The sequence below is a fragment of the Oncorhynchus gorbuscha genome, linkage group LG17 (genome assembly GCF_021184085.1).
Source record: "Oncorhynchus gorbuscha isolate QuinsamMale2020 ecotype Even-year linkage group LG17, OgorEven_v1.0, whole genome shotgun sequence".
NCBI classification, from domain to species: domain Eukaryota; kingdom Metazoa; phylum Chordata; class Actinopteri; order Salmoniformes; family Salmonidae; genus Oncorhynchus; species Oncorhynchus gorbuscha.
The window spans coordinates 5,039,906-5,067,691 of NC_060189.1; the positions used below are offsets into that span (position 1 = coordinate 5,039,906).

Consider the following 27,786-nt stretch of genomic DNA (forward strand, 5'->3'; position numbering starts at 1 on the left):
AAACACAAGCATATTGCTAGGTATTACTGTTGTAGCTACAAACACAAGCATATTGTTAGGTATTACTGTTGGAGCTAGAAACACAAGCATATTGCTAGGTATTACTGTTGTAGCTAAAACACAAGCATTTTGCTAGGTATTACTGTTGGAGCTACAAACACAAGCATTTCACTGTGCAAATCTGTGTAGGTGACCAATACACTTTGATTTGATTTGAGCTAGGGAGAGAGGTGGAGTGGAGGCCAAAGAGAGAGGGGAGGAGGAGAGAGAGAGGAGGAGAGGAGGCCAGAGAGAGGAGGAGGAGAGGAGGCCAGAGAGGAGAGAGAGAGGAGAGGAGGCCAGAGAGAGAGGGAGGAGAGGGCCAGAGCCAGAGAGAGAGAGGAGAAGAGGAGGCCAGAGAGAGGAGGAGGGAGGCCAGAGAGGCCAGAGAGAGAGGGGAGGAGGCCAGAGAGAGAGGGAGGCCAGAGAGAGAGGGAGGAGAGGAGGCCAGAGAGAGAGGGAGAGGGAGGCCAGAGAGAGAGGAGGAGGCCAGAGAGTCCAGAGAGAGGAGTCAGAGAGAGGAAGAGAGGAGGCCAGAGAGAGAGGGGAGGAGAGGAGGCCAGAGAGAGAGGGGAGAAGAGGAAGGCAGAAGGAGAGAGAGGGGAGGAGAGGAGGCCAAAGAGAGAGGGGAGGAGAGGAGGCCAGAGAGAGAGAGGAGAGGAGTCCAGAGAGAGGGAGGAGGAGAGAAGGCCAGAGAAAGAGAGGAGGAGGCCAGAGAGAGAGGAGGAGAGGAAGACAGAGAGAGAGAGGAGGAGAGGAGGCCAGAGAAAGAGAGGAGGAGGCCAGAGAGAGAGGAGGAGAGGAAGACAGAGAGAGAGAGGAGGAGAGGAGGCCAGAGAAAGAGAAGGAGAAGAGGGTCCAGAGAGAGGAGAGGAGGAGGCCAGAGAGAGGGAGGAGGAGAGGAGGCCAGAGAGAGAGGGGAGGAGAGGAGTCCAGAGAGAGAGAGGAGGAGAGGAGGCCAGAGAGAGAGAGGGGAGGAGAGGAGGCCAGAGAGAGAGGAGGAGAGGAGGCCAGAGAGAGAGAGGAGGAGAGGAGGCCAGAGAGAGAAGGGAGGAGGCCAGAGAGAGAGGAGGAGAGGAGGCCAGAGAGAGGGGAGGAGAGGAGGCCAGAGAGAGAAGAGGAGGCCAGAGAGAGAGGGAGGAGAGGAGGCCAGAGAGAGGGGAGGAGAGGAGGCCAGAGAGAGAGGGGAGGAGAGGAGGCCAGAGAGAGAGAGGGGAGGAGGCCAGAGAGAGAGGGAGGAGAGGAGGCCAGAGAGAGAGGAGGAGAGGAGGCCAGAGAAAGAGAAGGAGAAGAGGCCAGAGAGAGAGAGAAGGAGAGGAGGCCAGAGAGAGAGGAGGAGAGGAGGCCAGAGAAAGAGAAGGAGAAGAGGCCAGAGAGAGAGAGGAGAGGCCAGAGAGAGAGGGGAGGAGGCCAGAGAGAGAGGGGGAGGAGAGGAGGCCAGAGAGAGAGGGGAGGAGAAGGAGGCCAGAAGGAGAGAGAGGAGAGGAGGCCAGAGAGAGAAGGGAGGAGAGAAGGCCAGAGAGAGAGGAGGAGAGGAAGCCAGAGAGAGAGGAGGAGAGGAGGCCAGAGAGAGAGGAGGAGAGGAGGCCAGAGAGAGAGGGGAGGAGATGAGGCCAGAGAGAGAGGAGAGGAGAGGAGGCCAGAGAGAGAGAGGAGAAGAGGAAGCCAGAAGGAGAGAGAAGGAGAGGAGGCCAGAGAGAGAGAGGAGAAGAGGAAGGCAGAAGGAGAGAGGAGGAGAGGAGGCCAGAGAGAGAGGGGAGGAGAGGAGGCCAGAGAGAGAGAGAGGAGAGGAGGCCAGAGAGAGAGAGGGGAGGAGAGGAGGCCAGAGAGAGAGAGGGGAGGAGGAGGCCAGAGAGAGAGGAGGAGAGGTGGCCAGAGAGAGAGAGGAGGAGAGGAGGCCAGAGAGAGAGAGGAGGAGAGGAGGCCAGAGAGAGAGAGGAGGAGAGGAGGCCAGAGAGAGAGGGAGGCCAGAGAGAGAGAGGAGGAGAGGAGGCCAGAGAGAGAGAGAGAGGAGAGGAGGCCAGAGAGAGAGGAGGAGGAGAGGAGGCCAGAGAGAGAGAGGAGAGGAGGAGAGGAGCCAGAGAGAGAGGGGAGGAGAGGAGGCCAGAGAGAGAGGAGGAGGAGAGGAGGCCAGAGAGAGAGAGGAGGAGAGGAGGCCAGAGAGAGAGAGAGGAGAGGAGGCCAGAAGGAGAGAGAGAGGGAGGAGAGGAGAGGCCAGAGAGAGAGAGGAGGAGAGGAGGCCAGAGAGAGAGGGGAGGAGAGGAGGCCAGAGAGAGAGGGGAGGAGAGGAGGCCAGAGAGAGAGGAGGAGAGGAGGAGGCCAGAGAGAGAGGGGAGGAGAGGAGGCCAGAGAGAGAGGGAGGCCAGGAGAGAGGAGAAGAGGAGGCCAGAGAGAGAGAGGAGGAGAGGAGGCCAGAGAGAGAGGAGGAGAGGAGGCCAGAGAGAGAGGGGAGGAGGCCAGAGAGAGAGGGGAGGAGAGGAGGCCAGAGAGAGAGAGGAGGAGAGGAGGCCAGACACAACATGTGGCCTATTATTAGTATTAGTATTAGTTATCTTATTCTCCAAGATGGCATAGCAGTCAGACGTCCTTTGTCCTCGTCTTGTCGTGTCCCGTATATATATATATATATATTTACATCTTTCTTCGCATTTCTTTTATATATTTTATTTTCCAAAAACTCAACTTCAAAACACTCTCCTGCAAACCGCCTCACCAATTTAAAAAAAAGTATGATTTACCTCAAATCTGAAATCCACAATAGAAGCTAGCCAGAAGCTAGCCAGAAGCTAGCAAGAAGCTAGCCAGAAGCTAAAGATGATTATTATTATTAGTAGTACTATTATTGGTATTTTTATTATTAGTATTATTATTATTAGTATTAGTACTATTATTGGTATTTTTATTATTAGTATTAGTACTATTATTGGTATTTTTATTATTAGTATTAGTACTATTATTGGTATTTTTATTATTAGTATTATTATTATTAGTATTAGTACTATTATTGGTATTTTTATTATTAGTATTAGTACTATTATTGGTATTTTTATTATTAGTATTAGTACTATTATTAGTATTTTTATTATTAGTATTATTATTATTAGTATTAGTACTATTATTGGTATTTTTATTATTAGTATTAGTACTATTATTGTATTTTATTATTATTATTAGTACTATTATTGGTATTTTATTATTAGTATTATTATTATTAGTATTAGTACTATTATTGGTATTTTATTATTAGTATTAGTACTATTATTAGTAGTTTTATTAATATTATTATTAGTATTAGTATTAGTATTATTGGTATTAGTATTAGTAGTAGTATTCTTATTAGTAGTAGTAGTAGTATTAGTATTTTATTTATTATTAGTACTATTATTGGTATTATAATTAATCATCCCAGTAGTATTATTAGTATTAGTAGTAGTAGTAGTATCAGTAGTAGTATTAGGATTAGTAGTAGTAGTAGTAGTAGTAGTAGTAGTAGTAGTAGTAGTAGTATTAGTATAAGTAGTAGTACTATTGCTATTATTATTAATCATCCCAGTAGTAGTAGTAGTAGTATTAGTATTAGTAGTATTGTTATTAGTATTAATATTAGTAGTAGTAGTAGTAGTGGTATTATTATTAATCATCCCAGTAGTAGTAGTATCAGTATTAGTATTAGTCGTAGTAGTAGTGGTAGTAGTATTAGTAGTATTAGTATTAGTAGTAGTAGTAGTAGTAGCAGTATTAGTAATAGTATTAGCAGTAATATTAGTATTAGTATTAATAGTTGTAGTAGTAGTAGTATTAGTATTAGTAGTAGTATATTGCTATTATTATTAATCATCCCAGTAGTAGTAGTAGTAGTATTAGTATTAGTAGTATTAGTATTAGTAGTAGTAGAATTGGTATTATTATTAATCATCTCAGTAGTAGTAGTAGTAGTATTAGTATTAGTAGTATTAGTATTAGTAGTAGTAGAATTGGTATTATTATTAATCATCCCAGCAGTAGTAATATCAGTATTAGTATTAGTCGTAGTAGTAGTGGTAGTAGTATTAGTAGTATTAGTATTAGTATTAGTACTAGTAGTAGTAGTAGTAGTAGTAGTAGTAGTAGTAGCAGTAGTAGTAGTAGTAGTAGCAGTATTAGTATTAGTACTAGTAGTAGTAATATTAGTATTAGTATTAATAGTAGTAGTAGTAGTAGTAGTAGTATTAGTAGTAGTATTATTGGTATTATTATTAATAATCCCAGTAGTAGTAGTAGTAGTATTAGTATTAGTAGTAGTAGTACTAGTAGTAGTAGTATTAATATTATTAGTATTAGTAGTAGTAGTATTATTAGTATTATTATTAATCATCCCAGTTTTTCTGTGTTTGTGTGAATCTCTGAATCCCAGGTGTTTAGTGACTCACATGTTCTCTCAGTTAATCCCCTGCTGAATTGGCCCTGACACCCTTGTTGTTCACACACACACACACACACACACACACACACACACACACACACACACACACACACACACACACACACACACACACACACACACACACACACACACACACACACACACACACACACACACACACACACACACACACACACATGTGTGCATCCACCCACCCACACAGACACATATATAGACTGCTCAGACACCCACACACCCACACAGACACAAATATAGACTGCTCACCCACACACCCACCCACCCACCCACCCACCCACCCACCTACCCACACAGACACAAATATAGACTGCTCACCCACCCACCCACCCACACAGACACAAATATAGACTGCTCACCCACCCACCCAGACACAAAGATAGACCCACCCACCCACCCACCCACCCACCCACACAGACACAAATATAGACTGCTCACCCACCCCCACCCACACAGACACAAATATAGACTGCTCACCCACCCACCACCCACACAGACACAAATATAGACTGCTCAACCCACAGACACATATATAGACTGCTCACCCACCCACCCACACAGACACAAATATAGACTGCTCACCCACCCACCCACACAGACACAAATATAGACTGCTCACCCACACACCCACCCACACAGACACAAATATAGACTGCTCACCCACCCACCCACACAGACACAAATATAGATTGCTCACCCTTGCTTTTGGAAAAAGGATCACACTAAATAGTGTGATGCTCACCCAAGGTCATTTGCTCCCATATTGAGACACAAATATAGACTGCAACTTAGAACAAAGAACACAAATATAGACTGCTGACTGACCCACCCAGACAGACACAAATATAGATTGCTCACCCAGCTTTTGACAGACAGGATCACACTAAATAGACAGATGGTGTTTAGACATTTGCTCTGTTTCATATTGACAGAAAGACATACAGCAGACAGACCTGAACAACAAAACTGACTGACTGACTGACTGACTGACCTGACTGACTGACTGACCTGACTGACTGACTGACTGACTGACTGACTGACCTGACTGACTGACTGACTGACCTGACTGACTGACTGACTGACCTGACAGATGGACTGACCTGACAGACGGACAGACTGACCTGACAGATGGACTGACCTGACTGACTGACTGACTGACTGACTGACTGACCTGACTGACTTGACAGACGGACTGACCTGACTGACTGACTGACTGACCTGACTGACTGACTTGACAGACGACTGACTGACTGACTGACTGACTGACTGACTGACCTGACTGACTTGACCTGACTGACCTGACTGGCTGACTGACCTGACTGGCTGACTGACCTGACTGACTGGCTGACAGACCTGAGTGACTGACCAGACTGACTGACCTGACTCACTCACTGACTGGCTGACTGACCTGAATGACTGACCTGACTGACCTGACTGGCTGACTGACCTGACTGACTGACTGGCTGACAGACATGAGTGACTGACCTGACTGACAGACCTGACAGACTGGCCTGACTGACTGACCAGACTGACTCACTGACTGACTCACTGACTGGCTGACTGACCTGACCTGACAGACTGACCTGACTGACTGACTGACCTGACTGACTGAGTTGACTAGAACCGAAGACAAGGCAAACCCCAAACAAGTTAAAACATCTTAAGGATGTCGCAGAATACAGTTCCCATGCAGGAACATCACTCAGCGGAATTTCAGAGCGCCTCCTATAGTTTTTGATAAAACTCAAACATTCATTAAACTTTCATTAAAATACACATTCAAGGTAGTGAATTAAAGCTACACTCGTTGTGAATCTATCCACCAAGTCAGATTTGTAAAATGCTTTTCGGCGAAAGCATGAGAAACTATTATCTGATAGCATGTACCCACAAAATACTGCAACGTCACCGAACACGACAGAGTTTGCGTTAGCCGGCGCTACCCAAAACGCAGAAATAAAATATAAAACATTCATTACCTTTGACGACCTTCATTCTTGGCACTCCCAGATGTCCCATAAACATTTATTTGGGTCTTTTTTTCCGATTAAATCGGTCCATATATAGCCTAGATATCGATCTATGAAGACTGTGTAATCAAGGAAAAAACTGAGTTTGATAACGCAACGTCATTTTTAAAAATTAAAAAAGTCGACGATAAACTTTCACAAAACACTTCGAAGTAAACGTTAATAATCTATCAAAATGATCACGGGGCGATGTTTATTCTTTAGCTCCGCGATGTTTATTCTTTAGCTCCACGTCTTCAAATCATGTCCGGATATTTCTCAACCAAAACATCCTGTCGGAGACCGGAAGAAATCGTCTCCCTTGTGTCCGTTTGACCAAGAAACAAATCCGAGACAAATGACAAGACTGTTGACATCGTGTGGAAGCTGTAGGTATTGTAACCTCGGCCCCATTTAATGTGGGTCACTTTTAACAAATGTTTGAAGTTGCGCATGGATATATTTTCCCATTTTCAGTGATCAGATTTTCCTGCACTTTTCGATGAAACGCACATTCTGTTATAGTCACAGCCGTGATTTAACCAGTTTTAGAAACGTCTGAGTGTTTTCTATCCACACATACTAATCATATGCATATACTATATAACATTTGCAGCTTCCTTAAGGGGCGCAAACTAATAGATAATAAATAGATAATAAAAGGAAGAAATGAATATTGCACACTCTATATATTATCTATTTATATTATATAGATTACATTATCTTTCTATAAAATAATCTAGAGTGCATCATTCTTTATTTTCAAAATAAACTGAATATAGTCACTCATAACGTTACTGAATGTAGTCATAAATGCCTTTTATGCTCGCTTCGATGCAAGCAACACTGAAGCTTGCACGAGAGCACCAGCTGTTCTTGATGACTGTGTGATAATGCTCTCGGTAGCCAAACATGAGCAAGACCTTTAAACAGATCAACATTCACAAAGCCGCGGGGCCAGAAGGATTACCAGAAGGATTGTTCTTAATTAAAGCATGTGACTAGTGTCTTCACTGACATTTTCAACCTCTTCCTGACCGAGTTTGTGGTACCGACATGTTTCTAGCAGACCACCATAGTCCCTGTGCCCAAGGAAGCGAAGATAATCTGCCTAAATGATTTCTGCCCCGTAGCACTCAACTCAGTAACCACGAAGTGCTTTGAAAGGCTGGTCATGGCTCACATCAACAGCATCCTCCCAGACAACCGAGTCCCACTCCAATTTGCATACCGCCCAAACAGATCCACAGATGACGCAATCTCAATCGCATTCCACACTGCCCTTTCCCACCTGGACTAAAGGAACACCTATGTGAGAATGCTGTTAATTTACTACAGCTCAGCGTTCAACACCATAGTGTCCACAAAGCTCATCACTTAGCTAAGGACCCTGGGACTAAACACCTACCTCTGCAACTGGATCCTGGACTTCCTGATGGGCTGCCACCAGGTGGTGAGGGTAGGCAACAACACATCTGCCACGCTAATCCTCAACACAGGGGCCCCTCAGGGGTGAATGCTTAGTACCCTCCTGTACTCCTTGTTCACCCACGACTGCATGGCCAGGCACAACTCCAACACCATCATTACGTTTGCTGACGACACAACAGTGGTAGGCCTGATCACTGATAACGATGAGACAGCCTATAGGGAGGAGGTCAGAGACCTGGCAATGTGGTGCCAGGACAACAACCTCTCCCTCAATGTGCGCAAGACAAAGGAGCTGATCGTGGACTACAGGAAAAGGCGGGCCGAACAGGTCCCCATTAACATTGACGGGGTTGTATTAGAGCAGGTCAAGAGCTTTTCTTCCTTCCTTTCTTTCTTTCTTTATTTCTCTCTTTCTTTCTTTCTTTCTTTCTTTCTCTCTTTCTTTCTTTCTTTCTTTCTTTCTTTCTTTCTCGGATGACCTGAGCCCTAGGACCATGCCTCAGGACTACCTCGCACGATGACTCCTTGTTGTCCCCAGTCCACCTGGTTGTGCTGCTAATCCAGTGTCAACTGTTCTGCCTGCGGCTATGGAACCCTGACCTGTTCACCGGACGTGCTACCTGTCCCAGACCTGCTGTTTTCAACTCTCTAGAGACAGCAGGAGCGGTTGAGATACTCTGAATGATCGGCTTTGAAAGCCAAATTACATTTACTCATGAGGTGCTGACCTGTTGCACCCTCTACAACCACTGTGATAATTATTATTTGACCCTGCTGGTCATCTATGAACATTTGAACATCTTGGCCATGTTCTGTTATAATCTCCACCCGGCACAGCCAGAAGAGGACTGGCCACCCCTCATAGCCTGGTTCCTCTATAGGTTTCTTCCTAGGTTCCGGCCTTTCTAGGGAGTTTTTCCAAGCCACCGTGCTTCTACACCTGAATTGCTTGCTGTTTGGGAGTTTTAGGCTGGGTTTCTGTACAGCACTTTGAGATATCAGCTGATGTACAAAGGGCTTTATAAATACATTTGATTTGATTTGATGAACGAAGGGCTTTATAAATACATTTGATTTGATTTGATGTACGAAGGGCTTTATAAATACATTTGATTTGATTTGATGTACGAAGGGCTATATCAATACATTTGATTTGATTTGAAGTACGAAGGGCTATATCAATACATTTGATTTGATTTGATGTACGAAGGGCTTTATAAATACATTTGATTTGATTTGATAATCAGTAAGAGGAGAGGACTAGAAGTTCTGACTGAACGGACACACATTTCAGCGCCCCCCGGTCCATTTACTTAGTGGTGTTATAATTTATGCTATGAAATCCCCCTCGTAGCAAATAACTGGTGAAAGTCCAAGTCCTGGTCCAAGCAAAGTTCACATGACCTGTACGCCCACGGAAGCAGAGCTGCCTGTCAGTCACTAGTAAGTATCTCAACAGCTTGTTTTCCACAGTATTTTTTAAAAACAGAACAATGTACACATTTACTTTTATGAGCCTTTAAAACATAATTGATATAATATAGATATTTTTTTGACCAATCACCAGTGGGGCCCCACCCCTAATGGACGGGCCACCGGTGGTCAGGTACAACACAGACACAGTGACCATGGTTGAGTCATCCTATCACTGTTTCCTGCTACAGGGGGTTGTCTCTTCTAAGAAACCAGAGTTCATACACACACATACATACAAAACACACACACACACATACACACACATATAAAAACACACGCACGCACGCACACATTAAACATACGCACACACATTACACACACACACACACACACACACACACACACACACACACACACACACACACACACACACACACACACACACACACACACACACACACACACACACACACACACACACACACACACACACACACACACACACACATGCTTTGCATCTCAAGAAACATTGTTCTGTATCCCTTGCATTTGCATGGTGATTGAGGTTACGGTTGAGTGTGTGTGCGGATGTGTGTGTTTTGGTTGTGTGTGAGGGGTGGGGGGGATAAGGCACAGGGGCACACACACCTCAGGTCTGTGTTCCGATAATCTTTCATGTTGCTGAGCAGATGTCCAGCATTCATTTATGGATTTACCATCCCTCCCTCTCTTCCTCCTTCCTGTGCCACTCCCTCCCCTCTCATCCCTCCCTCCCTCCCCCTCCCTCTCTCTCCTTCCCTCCCCTCCCTCTCTCTCCTTCCCTCCCTCCCTCTCTCTCCTTCCCTCCCCTCCCTCTCTCTCCTTCCCTCCCCTCCCTCTTTCCTTCCCTCCCCTCCCTCTCTCTCCTTCCCGCCCCTCCCTCTCTCTCCTTCCCTCCCCTCCCTCTCTCTCCTTCCCTCCCCTCCCTCTCTCTCCTTCCCTCCCCTCCCTCTCTTTCCTTCCCTCCCCTCCCTCTCTCTCCTTCCCTTCCCTCCCCTCCCTCTCTTCCCTTCCCTCCCTCTCCTCTCCTTCCCTCCCTCTCTCTCTCTCCTTCCCCTCCCTCTCTCTCCCTCCCTCCCCTCCCTCTCTTTCCTTCCCTCCCCTCCCTCTCTCTCCTTCCCTCCCTCCCTCTCTCTCCTTCCCTCCCCTCCCCTCCCCTCCCTCCCTCCCCTCCCTCTCTCTCCTCCCTCCCTCCCCCCCCTCCCTCTCTCCTCCCTCCCTCCCCTCACTCTCTCTTGCCGTCTCATCCCCTCCCTCTCTCCCTCTCTCCTTCCCTCCCATTCCCTCCCTCCCTCCTCCCCTGTGATCCTCTCTCTCCTCCCTCCCCTCCTTTCCCTCTCTCTCTCTCCCCCCTCCCTCTCTCTCTTCCCTCCCTGTCTCCCTCGCTCCTATCCCCCTCTCATGCTCTCTCTCCTCCCTCCCTTCCCTTCCACTCTCTCTTCCCCCTCCCCATCCACCTCCTCCTCCTTTCTGTTCCCGTACACCTGGCGATATGTTCAAGTTTCAGATGTTATTGTCTCGCTAGCACTGCACACACATTGAACACACATCACACACAGATACACAAACGCACGCACATGCTCTCCGCCAGGTGAGAGAGAGGCCAAAGCTCAAGGTCGACATAAATTAGAAGCATTCATGAGGAGGGGTACAGGATCTGTGTGATCTGTCTCTCTACTATTCCTTTACACACACACACACACACACACACACACACACACACACACACACACACACACACACACACACACACACACACACACACACACACACACACACAGACACGCACGCACGCACGCACGCACGCACGCACGCACGCACGCACGCACGCACGCACGCACGCACGCACGCACGCACGCACGCACACACACACACACACACACACACACACACACACACACACACACACACACACACACACACACACACACACACACACACACACACACACACACACACACACACACACACACACACACACAGAGACATTTGAATAATGCTTCATATTTGATTACATTCTTAATTTGCAAATATGGAGAAAGGGTTTTTGAGACAGGTGCACGTAACGTCCATGGTAAGGTAATACGTGAACAATATCCCAGGCTACCTACAATACTACAATTCTACTTACTACAGTGAGTGTTTCATGTCTTCAATGGAAATAGCGGATCACAATAACGAAATGTGATTGAATGGAACGACTACATCAGCTTTGATATATATGAAAGTGAGAACCACCAATACGTCTCCTCAGTAGCTGGAGAGATAGTGCTATTCAATACGTTTCATCTCCTCAGTAGCTGGAGAGATAGTGCTATTCAATACGTTTCATCTCCTCAGTAGCTGGAGAGATAGTGCTATTCAATACGTTTCATCTCCTCAGTAGCTGGAGAGATAGTGCTATTCAATACGTTTCATCTCCTCAGTAGCTGGAGAGATAGTGCTATTCAATACGTTTCATCTCCTCAGTAGCTGGAGAGATAGTGCTATTCAATACGTTTCATCTCCTCAGTAGCTGGAGAGATAGTGCTATTCAGTACATTGAATCTCAGCAGCCGGAGAGATAGTGCTATTCAATACGTTTCATCTCCTCAGTAGCTGGAGAGATAGTGCTATTCAATACGTTTCATCTCCTCAGTAGCTGGAGAGATAGTGCTATTCAGTACATTGAATCTCAGCAGCTGGAGAGATAGTGCTATTCAATACGTTTCATCTCCTCAGTAGCTGGAGAGATTGTGCTATTCAGTACATTGAATCTCAGCAGCTGGAGAGATAGTGCTATTCAATACGTTTCATCTCCTCAGTAGCTGGAGAGATTGTGCTATTCAGTACATTGAAACTCAGCAGCTGGAGAGATAGTGCTATTTTTGGGTTCTATGTCTTGTTGTCGTTTCACTTTGTTCTTCAAACGAAAGTGTTTGTGTGTGTGTGCATGTGTGTGTGTGCGTGTGTGTGTGTGTGTGTGTGTGCGTGTGTGTGTCGTGTGTGTGTGTGTGTGTGCATGTGTGTGTCGTGTTTGTGTGTGTGTGTCGTGTGTGTGTGTCATGTGTGTGAGCAGAACAGACAGTGCTGAACCAGAGGAGCCTTTCAATATGAAAGATAAACAACTACCTTGTTCACACATGTTCACACCTGTTCACACCTGTTCACACCTGTTCACACCTGTTCACACCTGCCTGCCACCAAAGTGAGAGAGTGTGTGTGTGTGTTTTCAATGTAAAAGGCAGAAGACAACATACAAAACTGCCAGGCAACGGTTATCTGTGCTTAAAGTGATGTGTCACACACACACACATACACACACACACTTTTCAATCCCCCCGTCCCACACACCAGGAAACTGAATACCTGAGAAGCTAACTTCCTCTTACAGAACCCTTCTCCTCTACATCCCCGGTTCAGAACCCTTCTCCTCTATATCCCCGGTTCAGAACCCTTCTCCTCTACATCCCTCTACATCCCTGGTTCAGAACCCTTCTCCTCTACATCCCTGGTTCAGAACCCTTCTCCTTTACATCCCTGGTTCAGAACCCTTCTCCTCTATATCCCTGGTTCAGAACCCTTCTCCTCTATATCTCCGGTTCAGAACCCTTCTCCTATATATCCCCGGTTCAGAACCCTTCTCCTCTATATCCCCGGTTCAGAACCCTTCTCCTCTATATCCCCGGTTCAGAACCCTTCTCCTCTATATCTCCGGTTCAGAACCCTTCTCCTCTATATCTCCGGTTCAGAACCCTTCTCCTCTATATCCCTGGTTCAGAACCCTTCTCCTCTATATCTCCGGTTCAGAACCCTTCTCCTCTATATCTCCGGTTCAGAACCCTTCTCCTCTACATCCCTGGTTCAGAACCCTTCTCCTCTATATCCCTGGTTCAGAACCCTTCTCCTCTATATCTCCGGTTCAGAACCCTTCTCCTCTATATCTCCGGTTCAGAACCCTTCTCCTCTATATCTCCGGTTCAGAACCCTTCTCCTCTATATCTCCGGTTCAGAACCCTTCTCCTCTATATCTCCGGTTCAGAACCCTTCTCCTCTACATCCCTGGTTCAGAACCCTTCTCCTCTATATCCCCGGTTCAGAACCCTTCTCCTCTATATCTCCCCTTCTCCTCTATATCCCCGGTTCAGAACCCTTCTCCTCTACATCCCTGGTTCAGAACCCTTCTCCTCTATATCCCCGGTTCAGAACCCTTCTCCTCTATATCCCTGGTTCAGAACCCTTCTCCTCTATATCCCCGGTTCAGAACCCTTCTCCTCTATATCCCTGGTTCAGAACCCTTCTCCTCTATATCCCTGGTTCAGAACCCTTCTCCTCTACATCCCTGGTTCAGAACCCTTCTCCTCTACATCCCTGGTTCAGAACCCTTCTCCTCTACATCCCTGGTTCAGAACCCTTCTCCTCTATATCCCCGGTTCAGAACCCTTCTCCTCTATATCCCCGGTTCAGAACCCTTCTCCTCTATATTCCTGGTTCAGAACCCTTCTCCTCTATATCCCTGGTTCAGAACCCTTCTCCTCTATATCCCTGGTTCAGAACCCTTCTCCTCTATATCCCCGGTTCAGAACCCTTCTCCTCTATATCCCTGGTTCAGAACCCTTCTCCTCTATATCCCTGGTTCAGAACCCTTCTCCTCTATCCCTGGTTCATCCCCGGTTCAGAACCCTTCTCCTCTATATCCCTGGTTCAGAACCCTTCTCCTCTATATCCCTGGTTCAGAACCCTTCTCCTCTATATCCCCGGTTCAGAACCCTTCTCCTCTATATCTCCGGTTCAGAACTCTTTGCTCACATCACTCATCTCTTCCTGACTTTGAAATAGAATTAGCTTTTGAGCGTTATGTATGAACACACACACACACACACACACACACACACACACACACACACACACACACACACACACACACACACACACACACACACACACACACACACACACACACACACACACACACACACACTGTGTGAATTCTGATTTGCTTTGAGCGTTTATGTACAAAGTCTCACAGCGCCGACCTTCTGAGAGACACTGAGACGGTGACAACTGAAAAGATTGGAGGTGTGTGTGTGTGTGTGTGTGTGTGTGTGTGTGTGTGTGTGTGTGTGTGTGTGTGTGTGTGTGTGTGTGTGTGTGTGTGTGTGTGTGTGTGTGTGTGTGTGTGTGTGTGTGTGTGTCGTGCCCTCTCAGCACCTCAGAGCACTAGTCCCCACTGTTCTCAAAGCCTGGAGACCAGCGTGCAATCTTCCCCTTGCAAGACCCTCGCGCCCCTTTTTACCCCCCCCCCCCGTCGGGAGAACACAGGGGTTAGAGCAGGAACCAATTAATGGAGATTAATTAAATTAAGAACTATTACAGCCACTGCTGAGACCCAACAGCATGTTGAGGTTTTACCAATTTCACTTCATATTCTGAAGGTAAGAGTTAAGGTTTGGGATAGAGGTTAAAAACACGACGTTTAGACATTTCATTCTGAACAGTTAAGTCACGCATTAAGGTTTGGGATAGGGGTTAAATTAGTGCCAGCCACGGTTGCCCCTAGTGGCCGGTTTTGAAGACATTTCCCGACATCCTCAGGACATGGAAAGATGTCCATTTTCAAAGTCAACCTTGAGCTATCTAACTGGCTAACTAAAGATGTCTCAATCTGTCGTCCACTGAGAGACACACACGCACGCACGCACGCACGCACGCACGCACACACACACACACACACACACACACACACACACACACACACACACACACACACACACACACACACACACACACACACACACACACACACACACACACACACACACACACACACACACACACACACACACACACCTGGAGTTCAGTAGCAAAGGATACGGTACTTCCTGAATAAGGCGATATGTCAGCCATGTCCTGGAGCTCTCCACACTCTGACTTGATGAGCGACAGCCCCTCGCTCCCTCCTCCATGTTGGGGTGGAGTGCTCTGCCTGTGGTGGTGGTGGGAGACAAAATGGATGCCCCCGCCTGACCCCATCTTGGTTCGCAGCCCCACAGTTTCCCTGGAGAGGTCCATGGACTCAGGGGGGGAGCGCTGGTCTTTGGGGAAACTCTGGAAGGGGTATCCCATGAGAGGAAGGGAGAAGGGGTGCCGGAAGGAGGGAGGGGAGAACCCCAGAGAGGCAGTGAGGGGGGAGGGATGGAGGGAGGGGTGGTGGGGGTAAGGAGGAGGGAGAGAGGGGTTCCGGTGTTGTGGGTCGGCGTTGGTCTTCCTGACCACTAGAGGTAGTGCTTCTGTCTGGTCGCTGGCCGTAGGGACGCTGAGACCCACGAACGAGTCCAGCGGGCTAGGGATGATGACATCACCAAAGCATGGCAGCCTCTGGTTGGCTGAGTGGAAGATGGGGCTTTGAGAGTCCGTGGTGAGGGAGGGGGGGAAGGGAGGGAAGGAGGCCTGTGAGGCAGTGTTGGTGGCAGAGGGGGTGTTTTGGGAGCCACGGTGATGAGGATGATGTTGAAGGTGATGATGGTTGGGGGGTTTGTGGTTGAACCCGTTAACCACGGTGTCCACCACCTGCGACATGGCATAGTTCAGCTCCTGTTTCAGAGTCTCGGCTAGCTGCCTCCCCTCTGCTCGCATCGTCCCCCTCCAACCCCTCTCTCCCCTCGGCCCCAATCACTCTCCTCCCTCCCCTCCCTCTCTCCCTCCTCTCTCTCGTCCTCCTCCCTCTCCCCATCCAAAAGGGCCTGTTCTCGGAGCAGGGCTCTGGCTCGCTCCAGAAACAGACCTGGGTCGTCAAGCAACTCTGACAAGTCGCCGTGGATATGATCGGCACGGTTACGGTTGCCGTGGTGGTCCCTGTGTCTGTCCTCCAAACCGTCGGAGCGGACACTATCCTCCGACTGGTTCCCGTCTTCCTCCCCTCCTCCTCCTCTCTCCTTCTCTCTCTCGTTCTCTCTGTCCTCCTCCTCCTCCCCTCCTCCTCTTCTCCCCAAATCTCTCTCGTTCTCTCTGTTCTCCTCCTCCTCCCCCCCTCCTCCTCCTCTCCCCAACTCTCCCTCGTTCTCTCTGTCCTCCTCCTCCTCCCCTCCTCCTCTTCCTCTTTCCTCCTCCTCCTCAGTCTCAATGTCATAGATCTGATAGAACTTCTCCTGCAGCTGACGAAGTTGTTTCTGTAGAAACAATACAAACTTTTTGAAATATATATCAATCAATCAATCAAAAAATCTGAATTAATTTTTAATTGCTAACAACTTCTGCAGCTGACACACAAAATGATCACCTATATAAATACAGAGGAATATGAATACATAAATATACATGAATAATCCTATATATAAAGACATATATAATACATCAATCAATTAATAAATAACTACATACATGAAGTAATGAAGTAATCAATAAATAAATATTAAATAACACTGCTTCTGTAATAAAGCACATTTTGGCCGCTTTTCCACAACCCAGATACATATTTACAACTTGCAGTGTGTGTGTATGTGTGTGTGAGAGAGTGTCTGTGTGTGTGTGTGTGTGTGTGTGTGTGTGTGTGTGTGTGTGTGTGTGTGTGTGTGTGTGTGTGTGTGTGTGTGTGTGTGTGTGTGTGTGTGTGTGTGTGTGTGTGTGTGAGAGAGAGAGTGTGTGTGTGTGTGTGTGTGTGTGTGTGTGTGTGTGTGTGTGTGTGTGTGTGTGTGTGTGTGTGTGTGTGTGTGTGTGTGTGTGTGTGTGTGTGTGTGTGTGTGTGTGTGTGTGTGTGTGTGTGTGAGAGAGAGAGAGAGAGAGAGAGAGTCTGTGTGTGTGTGTGTGTGTGTGTGTGTGTGTGTGTGTGTGTGTGTGTGTGTGTGTGTGTGTGTGTGTGTGTGTGTGTGTGTGTGTGTGTGTGTGTGTGTGTGTGTGTGTGTGTGTGTGTGTGTGTGTGTGTGCATCCCCTCACCTGCATATCCTCTAGCTGTAGTTTGAGTTGTCGTCTCTCCTCTTGCCTCTTCTCCTGTCTGACACACACCAGCTGAGTAAAGGACTGTTGTTGCTGCTGGGGGAGACGCTGCTTTCTCTTGTTCTCCCTGTACACCTCTCCTCTAGCCTCCCCCAGGCTCTCCTTGTACTCCTCCCTTCTAGATATAGACCCAGGGCTGGGAGACTGCAGTGGGGGACAGTCCCGTTCCCTGTTCTCTCTTCTCACCCTCTCGTTCCCTGTCTCTCGGTCTCCTTCTCTGTCCCTTTCTCCATGCCGGAGGGCAGGCGGAGCAACGCAGGGGGAATGGCTCATGCCCCGAATGATGTTCTCCACCCTGGCCCGTTTGGCACGCAGGTGCTCGTCCGTGAGGCGCTCCAGGTCCAGAGGGGTGAGCGGGGGATGAGGAGGAAGGGGGGGGCGGACAAATGAGAGGAGGCAGGGGGAGGAGGGGGAGGGAGAGAGGGGGCTGTCTCTGTCTCTGGAGGAGTTACTGCACACGTCCTCAGCTTGGAGATCTGACCCAGCGCTGGAGAGACCTCCACTACCCTGGAAGAAAAGGAACGGATAGATTGAGTTAGTCAATCACTCTAATTATCTAATCCCGTGTGGGATTATCAGATGATTAACTATTAACTTTGTCTAAATAAGAATGTGTGTGTGTGTACAATGTGTACAGTGTGTACAGTGTGTACAGTGTTTGTGTGTGTGTGTGTGTGCAGTGTGTGTGCAGTGTGTGTATAGTGTGTGTACAGTGTGTGCACAGTGTGTGCACAGTGTGTGTGTGTGTGTGTCCAGTGTGCGTGTGTGTGTACAGTGTGTGTGTACAGTGTGTGTGTGTGTACAGTGTGTGTGTGTACAGTGTGTGTGTACAGTGTGTGTGTGTACAGTTTGTGTGTACAGTGTGTGTGTGTGTACAGTGTGTGTGTACAGTGTGTACAGTGTGTGTGTGTGTGTGTACAGTGTGTGTACAGTGTGTGTTTGTGTATTTGTGTGTTGTGTGTGTGTGTGTGTGTGTGTGTGTGTGTGTGTGTGTGTGTGTGTGTGTGTGTGTGTGTGTGTGTGTACAGTGTGTGTACAGTGTGTGTACAGTGTGTGTGTGTGTACAGTGTGTGTGTGTACAGTGTGTGTACAGTGTGTGTGTGTGTATAGTGTGTGTACAGTGTGTGTACAGTGTGTGTACAGTGTGTGTGTGTGTGTGTGTGTGTGTGTGTGTGTGTGTGTGTGTGTGTGTGTGTGTGTGTGTGTGTGTGTGTGTGTGTGTGTGTGTGTGTGTGTACAGTGTGTGTACAGTGTGTGTGTGTACAGTGTGTGTGTGTGTACAGTGTGTGTGTGTGTGTGTGTGTGTGTGTGTGTGTGTGTGTGTGTGTGTGTGTGTGTGTGTGTGTGTGTGTGTGTGTGTGTGTGTGTGTGTGTGTGTACAGTGTGTTAGTGTGTGTGTGTACAGTGTGTGTGTGTGTGTGTGTGTACAGTGTGTGTACAGTGTGTGTACAGTGTGTGTGTACAGTGATTGTGTGTACAGTGTGTGTGTGTGTATGTTTGTGTGTACAGTGTGTGTGTGTGTGTACAGTGTGTGTGTGTGTGTACAGTGTGTGTACAGTGTGTGTACAGTGTGTTAGTGTGTGTGTGTGTACAGTGTGTGTACAGTGTGTACAGTGTGTGTACAGTGTGTACAGTGTGTGTGTGTGTACAGTGTGTGTGTACAGTGTGTGTGTGTACAGTGTGTGTACAGTGTGTGTTTGTGTATTTGTGTGTGTACAGGGTGTGTGTGTGTGTGTGTACAGTGTGTGTGTGTACAGTGTGTGTGTGTGTGTGTGTGTGTGTGTGTGTGTGTGTGTGTGTGTGTGTGTGTGTGTGTGTGTGTGTGTGTGTGTGTGTGTGTGTGTGTGTGTGTGTGTGTGTGTGTACAGTGTGTGTACAGTGTGTGTGTGTGTGTGTGTGTGTGTGTGTGTGTGTGTGTGTGTGTGTGTGTGTGTGTGTGTGTGTGTGTGTGTGTGTGTGTGTGTGTGTGTGTGTGTGTGTACAATGTGTTAGTGTGTGTGTGTACAGTGTGTGTGTGTACAGTGTGTGTGTACAGTGAGTGTGTGTACAGTGTGTGTACAGTGTGTGTGTACAGTGTGTGTGTGTGTGTGTGTGTGTGTGTGTGTGTGTGTGTGTGTGTGTGTGTGTGTGTGTGTGTGTGTGTGTGTGTGTGTGTGTGTGTGTGTGTGTGTGTGTGTTAGTGTGTTAGTGTGTGTACAGTGTGTGTGTGTGTGTGTGTGTGTGTGTGTGTGTGTGTGTGTGTGTGTGTGTGTGTGTGTGTGTGTGTGTGTGTGTGTGTGTGTGTGTGTGTGTGTGTGTGTGTGTGTGTGTACAGTGTGTTAGTGTGTGTGTGTGTACAGTGTGTGTACAGTGTGTGTACAGTGTGTGTGTACAGTGATTGTGTGTACAGTGTGTGTACAGTGTGTGTGTGTACAGTGTGTGTACGATGTGTGTACAGTGTGTGTGTGTGTGTGTGTACAGTGTGTGTGTGTGTGTGTGTGTGTGTGTGTGTGTGTGTGTGTGTGTGTGTGTGTGTGTGTGTGTGTGTGTGTGTGTGTGTGTGTGTGTGTGTGTGTGTGTACCTGGAAGCCTCCCTCTCTGTCTCCATTCTTCCCCATGTTACTCTTCAGCAGCTGAGAGATGATGGTGGTGCCAGGGAAAGGCATCATGGCGTCTTCATACGAGTTTGCCCGTTTCAGAAGCTTCCGGAGAACATTCGACTTCGCTCCGTCCCCATTGGACCCACCATAGCTGTGAGGAACCAATGAGCAGTCTCCGTCTTGCTTGGGGCCGTGGGATTGGTTCATGGCGTTGAGTAGGAGGTTCTCTCTTGCTCTGGAAAACACTACACTTCCCAGAGTCCTCTTCACCCCGATGTCTACCCGGCGCCGCTTGGTCTGTCTGTTTAGGGATGAAGCATGGTCAGGCATCCTCATGGTCAGGCATCCTCATGGTCAGGCATCCTCCAGGGGCTAAAGTGACATAACGAAGGATCCTGACAGACAGGTGCACCTGGATTGATAGAGAAAGGACATTTTTAAAAAAATATAGAAAAAAAACCAGAATTAAAAGTTAAGTTTCGGTTAAAAAAAACATTAATATGGTCTTTCAAGAGATCCTGATATCTGATGAATGACACCACAGGGATCTTCCTGTAACCAGTGTTTTCCTATTGGGACAAACAGAGAAACCTTTCTTTCTATACGAGTGTAAAACCAATTGAGCCGTTACAGTTTTCTATTCAAAGCTCCTATGACTACTCAGTGAAGGGAAACCATCTGATTGGTGGAAGGAATAAGGTAGAAAGTCTGAGGGAAGATGTTTCGGGAGGGGAGCAGAATTAGCATTTTCTAGTAAAGGTCTGTTAATACAGGACTAGTAAAGGTCTGTTAATACAGGACTAGTAATACAGGACTAGTAAAGGTCTGTTTATACAGGACTAGTAAAGGTCTGTTAATACAGGACTAGTAAAGGTCTGTTAATACAGGACTAGTAAAGGTCTGTTAATACAGGACTAGTAAAGGTCTGTTAATACAGGACTAGTAAAGGTCTGTTAATACAGGACTAGTAAAGGTCTGTTAATACAGGACTAGTAAAGGTCTGTTAATACAGGACTAGTAAAGGTCTGTTAATACAGGACTAGTAATACAGGACTAGTAAAGGTCTATTAATACAGGACTAGTAAAGGTCTGTTAATACAGGACTAGTAAAGGTCTGTTAATACAGGACTAGTAAAGGTCTGTTAATACAGGACTAGTAATACAGGACTAGTAAAGGTCTGTTAATACAGGACTAGTAAAGGTCTATTAATACAGGACTAGTAAAGGTCTGTTAATACAGGACTAGTAAAGGTCTGTTAATACAGGACTAGTAAAGGTCTGTTAATACAGGACTAGTAAAGGTCTGTTAATACAGGACTAGTAAAGGTCTGTTAATACAGGACTAGTAAAGGTCTGTTAATACAGGACTAGTAATACAGGACTAGTAAAGGACTGTTAATACAGGACTAGTAAAGGTCTGTTAATACAGGACTAGTAAAGGTCTGTTAATACAGGACTAGTAAAGGTCTGTTAATACAGGACTAGTAATACAGGACTAGTAAAGGTCTGTTAATACAGGACTAGTAAAGGTCTGTTAATACAGGACTAGTAAAGGTCTGTTAATACAGGACTAGTAAAGGTCTGTTAATACAGGACTAGTAAAGGTCTGTTAATACAGGACTAGTAATACAGGACTAGTGATACAGGACTAGTGATACAGGACTGTTAATACAGGACTAGTAAAGGTCTGTTATACAGGACTAGTGATACAGGACTAGTAAAGGTCTGTTTATACAGGACTAGTAAAGGTCTGTTAATACAGGACTAGTGATACAGGACTAGTAAAGGTCTGTTTATACAGGACTAGTATAGGTCTGTTACTACAGGACTAGTGATACAGGACTAGTAAAGGTCTGTTTATACAGGACTAGTAAAGGTCTGTTACTACAGGACTAGTGATACAGGACTAGTAAAGGTCTGTTTATACAGGACTAGTAAAGGTCTGTTATACAGGACTAGTGATACAGGACTAGTAAAGGTCTGTTTATACAGGACTAGTGATACAGGACTAGTGATACAGGACTAGTAAAGGTCTGTTAATACAGGACTAGTAAAGGTCTGTTAATACAGGACTAGTAATACAGGACTAGTAAAGGTCTGTTAATACAGGACTAGTAAAGGTCTGTTAATACAGGACTAGTAAAGGTCTGTTAATACAGGACTAGTAAAGGTCTGTTAATACTAGTAAAGACTAGTAGTAAAGGTCTGTTAATACAGGACTAGTAAAGGTCTGTTAATACAGGACTAGTAAAGGTCTGTTAATACAGGACTAGTAATACAGGACTAGTAAAGGTCTGTTAATACAGGACTAGTAAAGGTCTGTTAATACAGGACTAGTAAAGGTCTGTTAATACAGGACTAGTAAAGGTCTGTTAATACAGGACTAGTAAAGGTCTGTTAATACAGGACTAGTAAAGGTCTGTTAATACAGGACTAGTAAAGGTCTGTTAATACAGGACTAGTAAAGGTCTGTTAATACAGGACTAGTAAAGGTCTGTTAATACAGGACTAGTAAAGGTCTGTTAATACAGGACTAGTAAAGGTCTATTAATACAGGACTAGTAAAGGTCTGTTAATACAGGACTAGTAATACAGGACTAGTAAAGGTCTGTTAATACAGGACTAGTAATACAGGACTAGTAAAGGTCTGTTAATACAGGACTAGTAAAGGTCTGTTAATACAGGACTAGTAATACAGGACTAGTAAAGGTCTGTTAATACAGGACTAGTAATACAGGACTAGTAAAGGTCTGTTAACTAGTGATACAGGACTAGTAAAGGTCTGTTTATACAGGACTAGTAAAGTCTGTTTATACAGGACTAGTAAAGGTCTGTTAATACAGGACTAGTGACAGGACTAGTAAAGGTCTGTTAATACAGGACTAGTAAAGGTCTGTTACTACAGGACTAGTGATACAGGACTAGTAAAGGTCTGTTAATACAGGACTAGTGATACAGGACTAGTGATACAGGACTAGTAAAGGTCTGTTAATACAGGACTAGTAATACAGGACTAGTGATACAGGACTAGTAAAGGTCTGTTAATACAGGACTAGTAATAGGACTGTTAATACAGGACTAGTAAAGGTCTGTTAATACAGGACTAGTAAAGGTCTGTTAATACAGGACTAGTAAAGGTCTGTTAATACAGGACTAGTAAAGGTCTGTTAGTACAGGACTAGTAATACAGGACTAGTAAAGGTCTGTTAATACAGGACTAGTAAAGGTGTGTTAATACAGGACTAGTAAAGGTCTGTTAATACAGGACTAGTAAAGGTCTGTTAATAAAGGACTAGTAATACAGGACTAGTAATACAGGACTAGTAATACAGGACTAGTAATACAGGACTAGTAAAGGTCTGTTAATACAGGACTAGTAAAGGTCTGTTAATACAGGACTAGTAATACAGGACTAGTAAAGGTCTGTTAATACAGGACTAGTAAAGGTCTGTTAATACAGGACTAGTAAAGGTAGTAAAGGTCTGTTAATAAAGGACTAGTAATACAGGACTAGTAATACAGGACTAGTAATACAGGACTAGTAATACAGGACTAGTAAAGGTCTGTTAATACAGGACTAGTAAAGGTCTGTTAATACAGGACTAGTAAAGGTCTGTTAATACAGGACTAGTAATACAGGACTAGTAAAGGTCTGTTAATACAGGACTAGTAAAGGTCTGTTAATACAGGACTAGTAATACAGGACTAGTGAATACAGGACTAGTAATACAGGACTAGTAAAGGTCTGTTAATACAGGACTAGTAAAGGTCTGTTAATACAGGACTAGTAAAGGTCTGTTAATACAGGACTAGTAAAGGTCTGTTAATACAGGACTAGTAATGGTCTGTTAATACAGGACTAGTAAAGGTCTGTTAATACAGGACTAGTAAAGGTCTGTTAATACAGGACTAGTAAAGGTCTGTTAATACAGGACTAGTAAAGGACTCTGTTAATACAGGACTAGTAAAGGTCTGTTAATACAGGACTAGTAATACAGGACTAGTAAAGGTCTGTTAATACAGGACTAGTAAAGGACTGTTAATACAGGACTAGTAATACAGGTCTGTTAATACAGGACTAGTAATACAGGACTAGTAAAGGTCTGTTAATACAGGACTAGTAAAGGTCTGTTAATACAGGACTAGTAAAGGTGTGTTAATACAGGACTAGTAAAGGTGTGTTAATACAGGACTAGTAAAGGTCTGTTAATACAGGACTAGTAAAGGTCTGTTAATACAGGACTAGTAATACAGGAAATACAGGACTAGTAATACAGGACTAGTAATACAGGACTAGTAAAGGTCTGTTAATACAGGACTAGTAAAGGTCTGTTAATACAGGACTAGTAATACAGGACTCGTGATACCGGACTAGTGATACAGGACTAGTAAAGGTCTGTTTATACAGGACTAGTGATACAGGACTAGTAAAGGTCTGTTTATACAGGACTAGTAAAGGTCTGTTAATACAGGACTAGTGATACAGGACTAGTAAAGGTCTGTTTATACAGGACTAGTATAGGTCTGTTAATACAGGACTAGTGAAGGTCTGTTAATACAGGACTAGTGATACAGGACTAGTAAAGATACAGGACTAGTATACAGGACTAGTTATACAGGACTAGTGATACAGGACTAGTAAAGGTCTGTTTATACAGGACTAGTAAAGGTCTGTTACTACAGGACTAGTGATACAGGACTAGTAAAGGTCTGTTTATACAGGACTAGTAAAGGTCTGTTACTACAGGACTAGTGATACAGGACTAGTAAAGGTCTGTTTATACAGGACTAGTATAGGTCTGTTACTACAGGACTAGTGATACAGGACTAGTAAAGGTCTGTTTATACAGGACTAGTGATACAGGACTAGTGATACAGGACTAGTAAAGGTCTGTTTATACAGGACTAGTGATACAGGACTAGTGATACAGGACTAGTAAAGGTCTGTTTATACAGGACTAGTGATACAGGACTAGTAATACAGGACTAGTAAAGGTCTGTTTATACAGGACTAGTAATACAGGACTAGTAAAGGTCTGTTAATACAGGACTAGTAAAGGTCTGTTAATACAGGACTAGTAAAGGTCTGTTAATACAGGACTAGTAAAGGTCTGTTAATACAGGACTAGTAAAGGTCTGTTAATACAGGACAGGACTAGTAAAGGTCTGTTAATACAGGACTAGTAAAGGTCTGTTAATACAGGACTAGTAAAGGTCTGTTAATACAGGACTAGTAAAGGTCTGTTAATACAGGACTAGTAAAGGTCTGTTAATACAGGACTAGTAAAGGTCTAGTTAATACAGGACTAGTAAAGGTCTGTTAATACAGGACTAGTAAAGGTCTGTTAATACAGGACTAGTAATACAGGACTCGTGATACCGGACTAGTGATACAGGACTAGTAAAGGTCTCTTAATACAGGACTAGTAATACAGGACTAGTAAAGGTCTGTTAATAAAGGACTAGTAATACAGGACTAGTAATACAGGACTAGTAATACAGGACTAGTAATACAGGACTAGTAAAGGTCTGTTAATACAGGACTAGTAAAGGTCTGTTAATACAGGACTAGTAAAGGTCTGTTAATACAGGACTAGTAAAGGTCTGTTAATACAGGACTAGTAAAGGTCTGTTAATACAGGACTAGTAAAGGTCTAGTTAATACAGGACTAGTAAAGGTCTGTTAATACAGGACTAGTAAAGGTCTGTTTATACAGGACTAGTAAAGGTCTGTTAATACAGGACTAGTAAAGGTCTATTAATACAGGACTAGTAATACAGGACTAGTAAAGGTCTGTTAATACAGGACTAGTAAAGGTCTGTTAATACAGGACTAGTAAAGGTCTGTTAATACAGGACTAGTAATACAGGACTAGTAAAGGTCTGTTAATACAGGACTAGTAATACAGGACTAGTAAAGGTCTGTTAATACAGGACTAGTAAAGGTCTGTTAATACAGGACTAGTAATACAGGACTAGTAAAGGTCTGTTAATACAGGACTAGTAAAGGTCTGTTAATACAGGACTAGTAAAGGTCTGTTAATACAGGACTAGTAATACAGGACTAGTAAAGGTCTGTTAATACAGGACTAGTAAAGGTCTGTTAATACAGGACTAGTAAAGGTCTGTTAATACAGGACTAGTAAAGGTCTGTTAATACAGGACTAGTAAAGGTCTGTTAATACAGGACTAGTAAAGGTCTGTTAATACAGGACTAGTAATACAGGACTAGTAAAGGTCTGTTAATACAGGACTAGTAAAGGTCTGTTAATACAGGACTAGTAATACAGGACTAGTGATACAGGACTAGTAAAGGTCTGTTAATACAGGACTAGTAAAGGTCTGTTAATACAGGACTAGTAAAGGTCTGTTAATACAGGACTAGTAAAGGTCTGTTAATACAGGACTAGTAAAGGTCTGTTAATACAGGACTAGTAAAGGTCTGTTAATACAGGACTAGTAATACAGGACTAGTAAAGGTCTCTTGATACAGGACTAGTGATACAGGACTAGTGATACCGGACTAGTGATACAGGACTAGTGATACAGGACTAGTGATACAGGACTAGTGATACCGGACTAGTAAAAGTCTGTTTATACAGGACTAGTAAAGGTCTGTTAATACAGGACTAGTGATACAGGACTAGTAAAGGTCTGTTTATACAGGACTAGTATAGGTCTGTTACTACAGGACTAGTGATACAGGACTAGTAAAGGTCTGTTTATACAGGACTAGTATAGGTCTGTTACTACAGGACTAGTGATACAGGACTAGTAAAGGTCTGTTTATACAGGACTAGTAAAGGTCTGTTACTACAGGACTAGTGATACAGGACTAGTAAAGGTCTGTTTATACAGGACTAGTAAAGGTCTGTTATACAGGACTAGTGATACAGGACTAGTAAAGGTCTGTTTATACAGGACTAGTGATACAGGACTAGTGATACAGGACTAGTAAAGGTCTGTTAATACAGGACTAGTAAAGGTCTGTTAATACAGGACTAGTAATACAGGACTAGTAAAGGTCTGTTAATACAGGACTAGTAAAGGTCTGTTAATACAGGACTAGTAAAGGTCTATTAATACAGGACTAGTAAAGGTCTGTTAATACAGGACTAGTAATACAGGACTAGTAGAGGTCTGTTAATACAGGACTAGTAATACAGGACTAGTAAAGGTCTGTTAATACAGGACTAGTAAAGGTCTGTTAATACAGGACTAGTAAAGGTCTGTTAATACAGGACTAGTAAAGGTCTATTAATACAGGACTAGTAAAGGTCTGTTTATACAGGACTAGTAAAGGTCTGTTAATACAGGACTAGTAAAGGTCTGTTAATACAGGACTTAATACAGGACTAGTAAAGGTCTGTTAATACAGGACTAGTAATAGGTCTGTTAATACAGGACTAGTAAAGGTCTGTTAATACAGGACTAGTAAAGGTCTATTAATACAGGACTAGTAAAGGTCTGTTAATACAGGACTAGTAATACAGGACTAGTAAAGGTCTGTTAATACAGGACTAGTCTGTTTATACAGGACTAGTAAAGGTCTGTTAATACAGGACTAGTAAAGGTCTGTTAATACAGGACTAGTAATACAGGACTAGTAAAGGTCTGTTAATACAGGACTAGTAAAGGTCTGTTAATACAGGACTAGTAAAGGTCTGTTAATACAGGACTAGTAATACAGGACTAGTAAAGGTCTGTTAATACAGGACTAGTAATCTGTTACAGGACTAGTAAAGGTCTGTTAATACAGGACTAGTAAAGGTCTGTTAATACAGGACTAGTAAAGGTCTGTTAATACAGGACTAGTAAAGGTCTGTTAATACAGGACTAGTAAAGGTCTGTTTATACAGGACT

General features: G+C 44.7%; 1 pseudogene; it reads right to left on the reverse strand.

Moving 5' to 3' along the window:
• The window catches only part of LOC124001974, a 62,789-nt pseudogene that overhangs the window by 28,487 nt on the left and 6,516 nt on the right, over positions 1–27,786 (reverse strand).